The following is a 12,154-nucleotide window of genomic DNA, read 5'->3' on the forward strand; positions in this document are numbered from 1 at the left end:
ATGCTACTCTTCTTGAAAAGAGGAGCAGAGTTGCTTCTGCAGGGCGCACTTTCAAATTTCCGGAGTCTTCCCCTACGGCGTGCCTCATAATCGGAAAGTGGCTTTGGCACGTGAAACCCCATAAATTAATTTAAGAAATAGTGACCTGCTCATACTATACTTAATTTATGACCTATAATTTCGGCTATCAATATCGAAGGCATCTGGTGCACCGTAATTTAGGAAATTTTGATTAAATTATCCTGTGAAGTGATTGATAAGCCTTTATCAATGACCTCAAGTAGAGAGCTCTGTTCCGTGTACGGAAGCAGATTGTTCGATATTTTCCAAACTTTTTTTGATCAACTCTCAAGTGCCAACTTGATATCGCGGATTAACTTATTCCTGACCTTTTTGAATTCCGTTAAGTGTTCTGATTTCCTTGTCTTCGTAAACGTAGTGAAAAGCCTATCTCGTTCCTTAATTTGGTGTAAGAGCACAGTATCAACCCACGGTTTCTTGTAATTGCTTCTTTTTGTGGCTCTAAGAGGAAATGCCTTGTAATAAAGGTATTTGATTATCCTAACAAAAAGGCTGTACACCTTAACAGGATCCGTCAGTGTTTATATCCGGGGCCATTCAATTTCGCTGACTAACGCTTGAAAATAAGTAGTTGCGTTCTTGTTTATCAGCATGTGTGTTAGGCGCATGTCACTTTGGGGCTGCGCTCGTGTTTTAGCCTCACGTGTAAAGAATAGGAATGTGGCCAATGTGATCACCTACGTCAGTTATGAGGACACCGGATTCTAAGTGAGTTGTTCGCGTCGTGAAGCACAAGTCAACTAGGCTTTCAGAATGATTCGTCGCCCTTGTTGGGACATTGACGACATTTTCATAGCCAAAGGAAATGAATATATCCAAGAAACGTCTCTTTGGTCCGTTCTAAAGAAAGCAGATTAGTATTGAAATCGCCTTTGACAATGAGGAGATAGCGGCAAAAATCCCAACTTGTATTCGAGAAAATCTAATAACATGGATGCAAGATTGGAAAGAAGCCCGCAAATAACCACAAATAACCACACATTTTTTGCAAGCATTCTTATGTTGGCGCTAGCACACAAGCTAGGTTCCAAGAAGTATGGCAGACACTTCTCAGCATGTCTTCCTTCCGCCCCCCCCCCCTTTTGCTTAATTTATGGCGAGCTGCTTTTTTTTTTTGGAACATACTTGCGCATCTTTGCCACTCGTTTCTCAGTCGCTGGCTCCACCTGACTCAAAAATTTGTGTTTGCATCTACCGTGCGGTTTCTTTCCTCGCGTGTTACAGTTTGCACTGGGTTATAGTTACTGCCTAGACTAGTTGGTTTTTATTGCTTATGTTTGCGTAACACTGCAAACGAGACGGAATTGGCAAACAAAGAGAGGCGTTTTTTTTATTATTTGCCTCTTGTGTATACTATAAAGTCTGTTGGTGCAAAATGCTTGTCACTGCACTAAAACACAACACCAGGTTGTTTTTGGCTTAACTTATATGGGCATAAATCAGCAACTCTGACGTATTTCGCAAAACGCAGAATAACGGGAAACAGCCTATAATAATGGGAGTACGCAGAGAAAATAAAAATAAAATTGACGTACCTCATATCAACACCATCAGTGGTCCGCACAGTCGATGAAAGAGGTTTACGGTAAATCAAGCAGAACACAAAGTTGCAACAAATATTATCTTGGCTGTCTAAAGCACTGAAATGGAAGACTGATCAATTCGTGTGGAAGCGTAGGCATGCACGTACTACATTTGGAATCGTACGTTTGAACCTATGAATGGCAACGGATGACTGTTTGCACTACATTCAACGTGTCCTTTCTTGTATAGATGTCGTGTGTTGCATATGTACATTTCAGTGAGTGAAAATCCTTTGGTGTACAAGAGGGTTTCGGCCTAGAGTTGCTTAACTGCCTTTATACACAGTCCTTTTACAGAGCTGTAATGCAGTTTTTGCTCAAACTCGACTCAGGCCTTCGTAGCTTGGTTCGGTATGTTTCTTGCGCTTAGAGCGTCACCGGCGAATTCAAACGAGTGCAACCGATTTGAATGCCCACGAAGTGCACACGCACGTATGTGAACGCTCAGCACGCTGAAAAGGAAGGAAAACGTTGCTTTCCTACAGACGTGGGGCGGCAATCATCGAATAAAAGGTGTCTTTTATCTGGTTATTGCGTCAGTCTATTCAATCTCGTCATTCGAATTTCTTCATAGTAAAGCACAACCTAGCTCTCTTATAAGCAGTGCTTTTATCGACGCCGCGTGAAGCAGAGAAAGGAGTTCGCCGTATGAAATAAGCTTATAAACTGCACAATACCCTTAATTGATTCCGTGGACGTCTAAATTCGATTTGAAGCTTTCCTTTGTAATAGCCGAAGGCTGTCCTATTTCGTGATATGAAAGACATGAGGAGAGAAACGTTTGGAAAATTGTATCTTTGTTATAAGAATTGAAAGGAAATAGGAGATGCTCAGCGCAAAAAAAGGAAGAAAAAAGCATTGGGGATTGGCTAGCTGCCTGTGTACGAAATCTAAGGTGCTTAAGGATAAAGAAAAACGTACAGAAATCCTGAGAATTCTGTACTAATGCATAGGCGTTGTTCGGCTCCGCTGTGACTTAGTTTTTGCTTAGCTTTGCTTACTTGCTTTTTCTTGCTAATGCACGCCTACGCATGGCCTTTCTGGTGGCAAACAATGCTTCTAAAAACATTGTTTAGGCGTACACAAATGTCAGTTCCCCCTTTTTTTTTGCCGCATCCGGACCTTTCAATGCAATCGTGCCAACTGAGCCAGAACGCCACGTAGGAGCGCGCTTCGACGGAACAGAATGGTCGAAAGGGGACACCGGGTGCCGCAGTAGCGCGAGAGGCGTTGCGTGAGGGGAGACTGTGGGGAGCCTACATGCAACTGCATGCAACTGCGTGTAGGCTCCCTAGGAGAGTGCATCGCTGCAACGCCGTCACCCCCGCTGTCGCTCTCGCAAGCTTGTGTTACGCGCGTCTTCCTTGTCGACGCAAGGAAGACGCGCAAGGAAGACGTTCTGACTGGGCCTCGGTAAGGCCCATGGAGCAAGGAAAAATGGCAAGGCCCAATGACAATGCGCCAAGCGTCTCAACGCTCGCTTGCCAACGTCGCTTGCCCACGAGGTGCTCATAACTTGAAGCACCGCTCAGCGACTTTCCACTGGATGTTGATGCTCTCGCATTCTCAACTCATAAGAAGTGCTTAGGCGTCCTCTGATCTTTGTAGGCCCGTTGAGGTTGACGTGAGACGTAATTTTGTTTTTGTGTGTTTTTCTCTCTGTGTGCCAACGTTATTCACGGTTCCACATCGATCACTGAAGCGCTGGCCTTCTCGTCTGGTTTGATACCCCGTCCACGACGGCATGGTTGTCTGCTGCCGCAGATACGAGTTGCTTCCGTATTTAGATCTTCGAGATCAATGTTTTTCCGAGCTACCAGCGCCGTGCACTTTTTAATATTCAAAATAGGATTCGCCTATGAGCAATTCCTCTGTATTTATTGCAGCAAATATAGTTGAAATTGCCTCACCGGAGAAGGAGTGGTGGCATATTGTTTGCATCTGTAGACTTTCGTTTAAACGCTATTTTTGTCGACATTGACGGCTGAACAAGGTGACGAATTACGGTATGATCGATTGTCCACCTCTTCTGCCTCCGTGATGATCACGCTTTGCGCCTACTGGTTGAGGAATAAATGATTGTCTCCTTGTCTACCTTTACTATTTGCAGACCTAAAATATCCGCATTTCAGAGTAGCTGGAATCGGAAAGTTTCAAGCATTTGGCAAATTCATCGGGTCTCTTCTTATTTTGCTTGCTTCTTTATTGCAATAGTAATTTAAGGACACGTGAGGTTTGTTCAGACCATTTTCTTTCACGCCATCGCTGCCATCATGCTGTGTCAATATCGACACACAAGCGCGGCCCTTGCGTGGACGGATGCAACAAATGCATAGACGCGCAGTGCATTTTGACGCAAAACCAAGGACTCTGTTTGTGGTGTGCCCTAATTCAAGCAAATCTATGGCATCTATGGATCTAAGTGGATCTATGGATCCTGGCATCTATGCTTCAACTATACGGGACGCTGTTCCTAGGATACTTGCGATATAGCACACCAGTGCTGTCCAATGTTAACAAAACTAACATCCATGTCCTAAAGAGCATTCAAGGTCAAGCCCTTCGAACATGTCTGGGGCTACCTCGAAGTGCTTCAACCGTAGCAACAATCGCCACTGCGAGAGACCACCCAATAATGACTGATATAGCTGTGGACGCATTCCGGGTGCATGTTCGCCATGTATCCAGAGTCCCTGACCACCATCTTGCTCGCTTGCCTGAGAAAAGACCCAAGGCAGTGTTCTCCAGATCAGTTGCGGCTAACCGGCACTCCTTGTCATTGAAGCACTCAACCGCAACAAGAATGCCGCTCCCTCTGTGGTGCTTGAAAAAGCCTCCTGTGTGCCTTGCTGTTCCAGGAATAGCGAAGAAAGCTAGCCTGACCACCGCGGCTCTCAAGCAGATCCCATTGGAAGATTTGCATTGCTCATACGCTAACCGAATCCATGTTTACACGAACGGTTCCGTCTCGGAACCTTCGACGGGCGCCATTATACCATCTCAATCGGTCGTCATCAAGTCTAAGACTTCACACGTAACGACGTCCACAGATTCCGAACTGGCCTCTCTTCACACTGCTGTCGAAGACATTGAAAAAAAAACCAACAAATGGCCAACATTTTGTGATTCGAAAGCAACCCTCCAGAGCTTGCGAGGTTTACGACGTGGCAATTATGAACAGCTGGTGTCTAAAATCAACGAAACATGCCATTGCGCTTCTGAACGAGGATAGGATATCATCTTTCAGTGGCTGCCGGGACATAGTGGCATCGTTGGTAATCACCTCGCCGATGACGCTGCCCGACGTGCCCAGGATGGCGCACCGACACTCCTTATACTTTTATCGAAAGTACATGCTGCAAGACAGTTTCGCAGTCTCGCTCGTACCATCACGTTAAGTTACTGGCATGCACCACAGAACTCTAAGTGTCGTTTATACAACCTGGACCCATCACTCAAACTTAAATTACCAGCAAACCTTTCACGACGTGACGCAACACTGCTGTGTCGGCTGTGGGTAGGAGTAGCATTCACCAACTCCTACAGCTATCGTATCGGAATGGCGGACTCCGCAATGTGCGCTAAGTGCAAGTGTGAAGAGACCATCGGTCATCTTCTGTGCCACTGTTCTCGCTTTGATAAGCAACGTCAGACTCTCCATTGTGCCTTGAATAGACTGGATAACAGGCCATTTACAGAAGCAGAGATTTTGGGAGCCTGGCCTCACTGTTCATTAGCCCAGAAAGCAGTTCGAGCGCTTCTTCACTTCCTGAAGGCAACAGACTTGAGTGCCTGACTATAGACATCCTACCACTAACTTAGTACATGTGCAACTGCGGTATAGACTTATGTTTTCTATCTCTGTCTTTCACTCCCCATTCCCCTCCCCACGTGCAGGGTAGCAAACTGGACTCGGTCTGGTTAACCTCCATGCCTTTCTTTCTTCCCTTCTCTCTCTCATTACTGACAAAACATTATGTGGCTCATGAAGCGCAAAATCTGGCGACGCCCCCGGAGATGGTACAAAAAGTCACGTAGTCACTTCCAATCAATGGAAGGTCGCGCCACGTTGGCGCTGGGTTCCTTGAATCACCACCGGATGGCACTCACCTCCGCGCATCCTCGCATCCTAAGGTGCCTCGATGTCCTCCTCGCTTGCGGTGGGCGAGGAGGACATCGAGGCACCCTATGCATTTGTAACTCATCCGCGGCAGCGGCGGCGTTCGTGCGTGGGACGCAAAAGATATAACCACAATGCTCGCCTTCGCGCATAGTGTTCGCTGCAAGCTTTTCCCTGTAGATTACGGTTGCATAAGCTTTAGTTGCCTGGAAGCGGCAAGTGTACTGCATGTCCGGTCTGTATATTGCGCATCGTGGCGCTGCCAGTCGGTGCGGCGATTTCGGTGTCGTGTGCTGTGATCGACGAACCTTCGACTTGCGCTACGACTTCTCAGTGAGTAGCTGCGCCTGGCTCCCTTTGACGTCCAGGGAAGTACGCGAACGAGGCCGAGGCGTCATCGGAGAGACGTGGCAATGCATTCATCCACGTAGAAATACCTAAGTACCTTTGAGTTCTTTCTTCCTTTTGCCGATGACAATTGTCGGCATTTCACAGCGAAGCTATTGATGAATAGGTATCCGCGCGTTGTTGTGCGTCGACAAAAAATGTGGGCCGATCCTGGTGATCGTACAGGAAGGGTCCAAACGCATTACCACATACCCCTGCGGACTCCGGGTAGTGGGCTCCGGGACCTACACCTGGGATACAAAGAGGTCCCAGGCAGCAGGGTAAGAACAGATTTTATTCCATTGTTCAGAACACAAGGAACAGGGAGAAAAGTTTAATATTTGTCAAGAAAAGAAAGGTAATGAAAATAAATTATATACATTGAAGTCCATACAACCAGGTTGAAGCGCAAACAGTATGTCACTAACGGTGAGCAACGTGGTGATGCGGAGATCACGTCACTGACGGCCAACCGCTTGAAGAGATCGAGGTAGGACCGTGAGCAGATCCGCCGCATCACGAGGTCCTCGGTTGGGTCCCAAGAGCCCAAGGCTCCGACAATAAGAGCGTGCACCATCACGCGCCAACATCGCCGTGCCAGATGAAGACGAGCTGGCTCGTATGTGGTGATCTTGGCGTGGCGTGTGTCAGTGAAGGCCTGCGGGTGGTTATCGAAAGGACAGCAGACATCCAAGAAGACTCTGCTCCTGCCGCGGGCCAGGAAGATGTCCGGGCGAAGGTTGTTATAATGTTAGCCCAAAAGGCCGACCCACGCCGGCCATCTCAACGTTTGCACCCCCCTTTCTTTGTCGGCGTTCCAAGCGATTGCGTATCTACACTGTAAACGAAAATAAACCCACCTGGGAGTTTTTAACAGGTGATGTACCCTAAAACCTCCCCTCCTCAAGTATTTACTCCGATGTATGGGAGCAAAACAGCGCCATTCCCTCGTTTCACTCCGCTGGCTGGCTGCGGGAGTATTAGGGCGACATGACGCGATTTTACTCCGCTTAAAAATCTTGTTCTCCCGTGAAACTCCGACAGGGAGTTTTAAAAACTCCCCTCCGCCGAAAGAGCTTGGTCACGTGGCGCTTCCCATGAGGCTGTGCGCCTCGCCAGCGACCGGGCGCATTCGGCGGAGTCGGCAGTGCTCATGGCTGACGGTTTGTTTACATTTGTGAAGTGTCGTTCCGTGACAGCGTTTCGTCAATTTGTTTCCCGTATTTCCTTCCAGAAAGTGTTATAGGCATGCCTGAAGCTCGCTGTTTCTGAGCTTCAAGTACGTTTGCTCTGATCACTTTGCTGACAACGATGAATGCAAGAGCAACGTTTTCAAGTGCGGAAAAAGGCTTAGGTATACCTCTAAGCTGCTCACTGGCTCGTGATGTCGGCTCAGGTTCTGACTGTGTTTTCGTAGTGCGTGACCCTGGCTTGTGTTGTTCAGTACGTGAAATGCGACTGTTATGTCCTTTTGGGTACATACTGACAACGTCTGGTGTAATGTTTGAAAGGACCGCGTAGCAATGGCAACAGCAGCCACTGTTCGAGCGACGGCGTCCGTGCTAGTCGCACATGTATGGCGTACCCCAAGTTCGTTGCGGTGCTGTGTTGCCAGTGAGAAAGATCGGAGTGCAAGCAACTGTTTTTATGTATCTGCGAACGGATATTTTCACCCGAAGAAAAACGGTAGGACATAAGTAAGCGTACTGTAAATAAAGCTTCTTATTGAGCGATGTGCATCGAATTGTTATCGCGCATATAGGTTTTGGTCACGTCATTGCTTCCAATATTGCATTACCATTACGTTCAATCCGAGACACTGATTTAGACGCATGCCTGCACGCTCCGAGTTTAAGCATTCACTCGACAGATCAGCTATGTAGCTCCTTTTCACAACCGAGAGGTATTGCTTGGACGCGGAGCAAGTAGTGCGGTGTATAATATGTATGACTGCGCATTTTTCGGTGTTACGTCGGCTGCTGCGGGTCATGCTCACACGTAATAATTTGTTGCTACGCTACCACTATATCGCAAAAAATTAATTTTGCTATGAAGCAGACGCACTTACATTTTCCTTGCTTACTGTAACTAACGCACTACTTTTTGGCCGCGAACGCCGGCAGTGTGCGAAGTCGCTCCAGCACTCAGAATGGCATGCTAATTGTGAAAATTGACGCCATTAACTTTTTTCTCTCACTATTCTGAATTAACAGTTTTGTGTTGATTAAGGTATTCTGTTAATATCAGAGAGGCACATCTCGTATGAACGAGCATGGGAGTCGTAATTGTGAAAGAAGCACAGCTGCTCCCTAGGCGGTTTAGAGGCACACAGTATCGTGGCTATATATACTGGCACCGTTGCTTCTTGGGTATCGCGTGTACGTGGGATGTCTTTCAAGTTTCTGCATTGGGTGTTTCTGAAATGTTTGTGTATGTCATGATATATGTGCTTTCATTGACTTGTTTCGTCGAATTTGACGCGGTCTCGTGTGCATATTTCGAAATTTGACCAGCAGCCTCTGTATGTAAAGATGTTCGCGCAAACTCACGTGATGCCTCTTTTTATACTCCCGTTGCACCTCGAAAAAACTCCGTCCATTGCAAAGAAAAAAAGAAAAAAAGATAGAAAAAACAATTCCCATAATTCCACGCGAAAATTCCGCTCGCACGGAGTAAAAATTCTACTCCGATCATACGGAGCATAATAAACTCCGAACCGGGGGGTCGCTAGAGGACAAGCGTTATACTCCCACGTCGGAGTTATTTCCGTTTACAGTGTAGTTTCCTTCCCTTCCGCTCTCCCGCCGTGACGCTGCCGTCGAGACGTCATGCGTGTCTTGCTTTTTTCGGCTTCTCGAGGTGGCGGCCCCGTCACCATCGCGAGGGTAAAAAAAAAAGAAAAAAAAGAAAAGCACATATACAAGTTGCCATTCCCCATATCGAATTTCACATCTCTTCTGTCGTCGTAACAGCGAGGCCACATATAGTCCGGAGTCCCGAGCAACAACGCGCCTACGAACAGCGATTCCCGCCTCTGTGTATTCATGGAACATCCTACACGTGGGGTGTTCGAGCGGCAATACTAAACTTAGCTATAGCTATCAATGCATCGCCTACGGGTGAAACTGCTGATATCTGTCATGGATGCTTTCAACCGTCAGTGAATATATTGCTTGAATATTGTTGCTTCTTGCGTTGATTAATAAGCAGGGTCGAGACAGGATTAAGATATTTGTGCATGTTTTTTTTAGACCAGACAAGTAGCTGGTGACATTAGTAGATGACACTGTTCAGTTGTCATATATAGTTTTCCTCTCAGATTTTACATTACATTCAACATGATTTACCGAAAATTTTCCGCTTCAGGTAATCCTATCTGAAAAAAAAATTAAATAACGCCAGTTTGGCACCGAACCCCACTAGATACCCTTAAACAAAATATTGACCGCACAAAAACGTGAAGATAATCATATGTGCTTACTCCTTTGCTTTTTCAATGGACGTTATCTGAGGATAGTTCAGCCAAAACTTCTAGCAAAAATACGCTTCTTTCCACTCCAGCTAGTTTCAAATGAAAACGGTTGCTTTTAGAAGATTTCCAGGTTATGTTTCTACGCATTACATAATCAAAAGGTACCTGTTTCCAATTTAGAAAAGTGTGTTCAGTCAATTTAGCCTAGGGCGAAAGCGCATAATGGATTCAGTGAATTCGCAGTGGAGCTACAAGACGACTGCGGCGCTGCTCACTTTAAAAATGTGGAACGGAAGGTCTCGACGAGTTACGTTATACGACAGTCCTCCAAAACTCACTGACAACTTCTTTAAGATGACGAAGCTCATGAAAGCAGAGAGCAAGTTAACTGCGTGGTCTTAATTGAAACGCAAGAACAGTCAAGTAAAGGATGGAAAATAAAGAACTTAGGGAAGGTGGGAACCCAACTTCACATCTTTTCTATTAAGCGTACCATGCTCAAGCGATTGTGCAAACGCGGTGGCCATTTTTCTAATTTTCCTTGGGTTCATTAACACGCGAGTAAGTAAATGGAAGAATTGCCGTGATGTTAGTTCAATTAGTGGAGCATAGCACGAGTAATGCGAAAATGTGGTTTTAATTAAAATTTTCGCCAAGTTTTTTTTTTTCGTATGCTTTCATCTCCCTTTACCTTATCATTTGCGTATTTCCATGAAAGGTACCAGTTCCCCCTTCGCTTTCTCCTTCGCTTCTTTTTCTGCTTCATTGTACGCTGCCTTCGTGTATTTTCAAGTGAATTGAAGAGGAGTGTGTCACGTTAGTGATGAGCGTTCTTGGTGCACATTTTTGCTAAAATAATCTATATAACATTAAGAGCTAAATCGCCTTTCGAAGCGCCAGTGAGAGCTGTGTAATCTCCAACGCCGAGGTGCTGCAGTGGTTTACTTGACGGGGTAAATAGACAGCCCAAGCTGTTTTCCAAATCCTATATATACCACGTGTTGTTTGTGAGGTTCGCACTAGACGCCCACGCTCGTCTTGTTCCTGCTAAGGGCATGGTTCACTAAGCCTTCAACAATCCATCGTCTCTTCCCCCGCTTTTTGAAGAGAAAAACGTTGGTGTGGGACGCGGCCTTTTCATCTCAATCTTTTCCCACGGCCTTCAGTTTTCATTTGATGCTCTCGCTCTTGTTTATTACTGCATTTCAGTTCCTCGAATGAATTTGTTGATTTACTCTATCAACGTTTCCTAGTATCGACCACAGTTCGCGCGAAATTGCAGCCACCCTTCACCTTGCGCTCTTTCGTGCTTATGACTCTTGCGTATACTTGAGCGTTACTGGGTAAAATGTGTGCTGATCCGTCTGACCGTCGGGCCAGTGAGGTACCTGTCACACTTGGGGTGCTTCTTGTGTTAGAAATGCCCGGTAGTGCCGACGTTGAGGAGGTTAAAAGTATGTGGAATGAGCTATGTATATACTGGTATAGTTCTGCTTTCTTTCTCCGGGAGGTGTGTGTGTGTGGGGGGGGGGGGGGGGGGGGGGGGAGGCGGAGGGGCATGTCGTGGATAAACATGACCTCTTCTTTCAAATTTTTCAAACATTCTTCTCCACTCTGTTCAGTGGTGGCGCACTAGTGTACCGCTTAAACAATGCGCTATATGGCAGAAAAAGTTAATGACAGGCTAAGTTTTAGTTTCAAGGCCTAACACAGGTGCTTAAAAATGTTACCTTTCTGTATAGTTGAACGCTCATAACGCAGCAGATCTCATTAAATAAATGATAACTCTTGCTCTCCTTTCAGGTGATGGATTAGTCCGGAGATTCTGGAACAGATTGGCTCTTGGTAAGTTTCTTGCTTCCAGCTTCTGAAATGCACGGCAGTATCATCAACGGACTCGCCATTTACGTGCAGAAGCACACACACACAGAGAGAGCTACAATAATATGCCTGCTTCCATGAGGCCAAGCTCACAAAGACTATGGAACAGCACTCGATGAGATAATATTAACTATGTAGCTTATACACGGCACTTTTCAGTTTCTATTAAAACGGGATGTGAGTAAAATACGAATGCTGTTAGATAGAGTAGTTGTGGCGCTAGATTCTTGATCGGTGTTACCAGTGCAACGTAAACGGGGAGCAAAGTGAAAAGAGGAGTACCAGCATCTTCAGTTTGTGTCCTTTTTATATTTTATTGGCAACAAGAATGAAGAAATGAACGAGACAAGTCGATGCAATTGCAAAAATTTTAAAAAAAAACTTTTTGGCCTTAGAAATCAAGGAGCAAGCTTTCAAAAAATTATACGAGCCGAGCCATAACGTGATGAAGAGGGCTCGTATTCACAGAACGTTCTTACGCTAGGACTGTTCGTAAAAGCCAGTTTCAGCGAATCATCATGTCGGACAAGTTATCAGCGAAGCCGGCCCCCGAAAGGCAAGCAAAGTTAACGAGCTCAAAGATTTGCGAATAGGTGCGGAAATGTTGGTTCTTTTTTCTTCTTCTTCTAA

The sequence above is a fragment of the Dermacentor albipictus genome, chromosome 1 (assembly GCF_038994185.2).
Source record: "Dermacentor albipictus isolate Rhodes 1998 colony chromosome 1, USDA_Dalb.pri_finalv2, whole genome shotgun sequence".
Taxonomy (NCBI): domain Eukaryota; kingdom Metazoa; phylum Arthropoda; class Arachnida; order Ixodida; family Ixodidae; genus Dermacentor; species Dermacentor albipictus.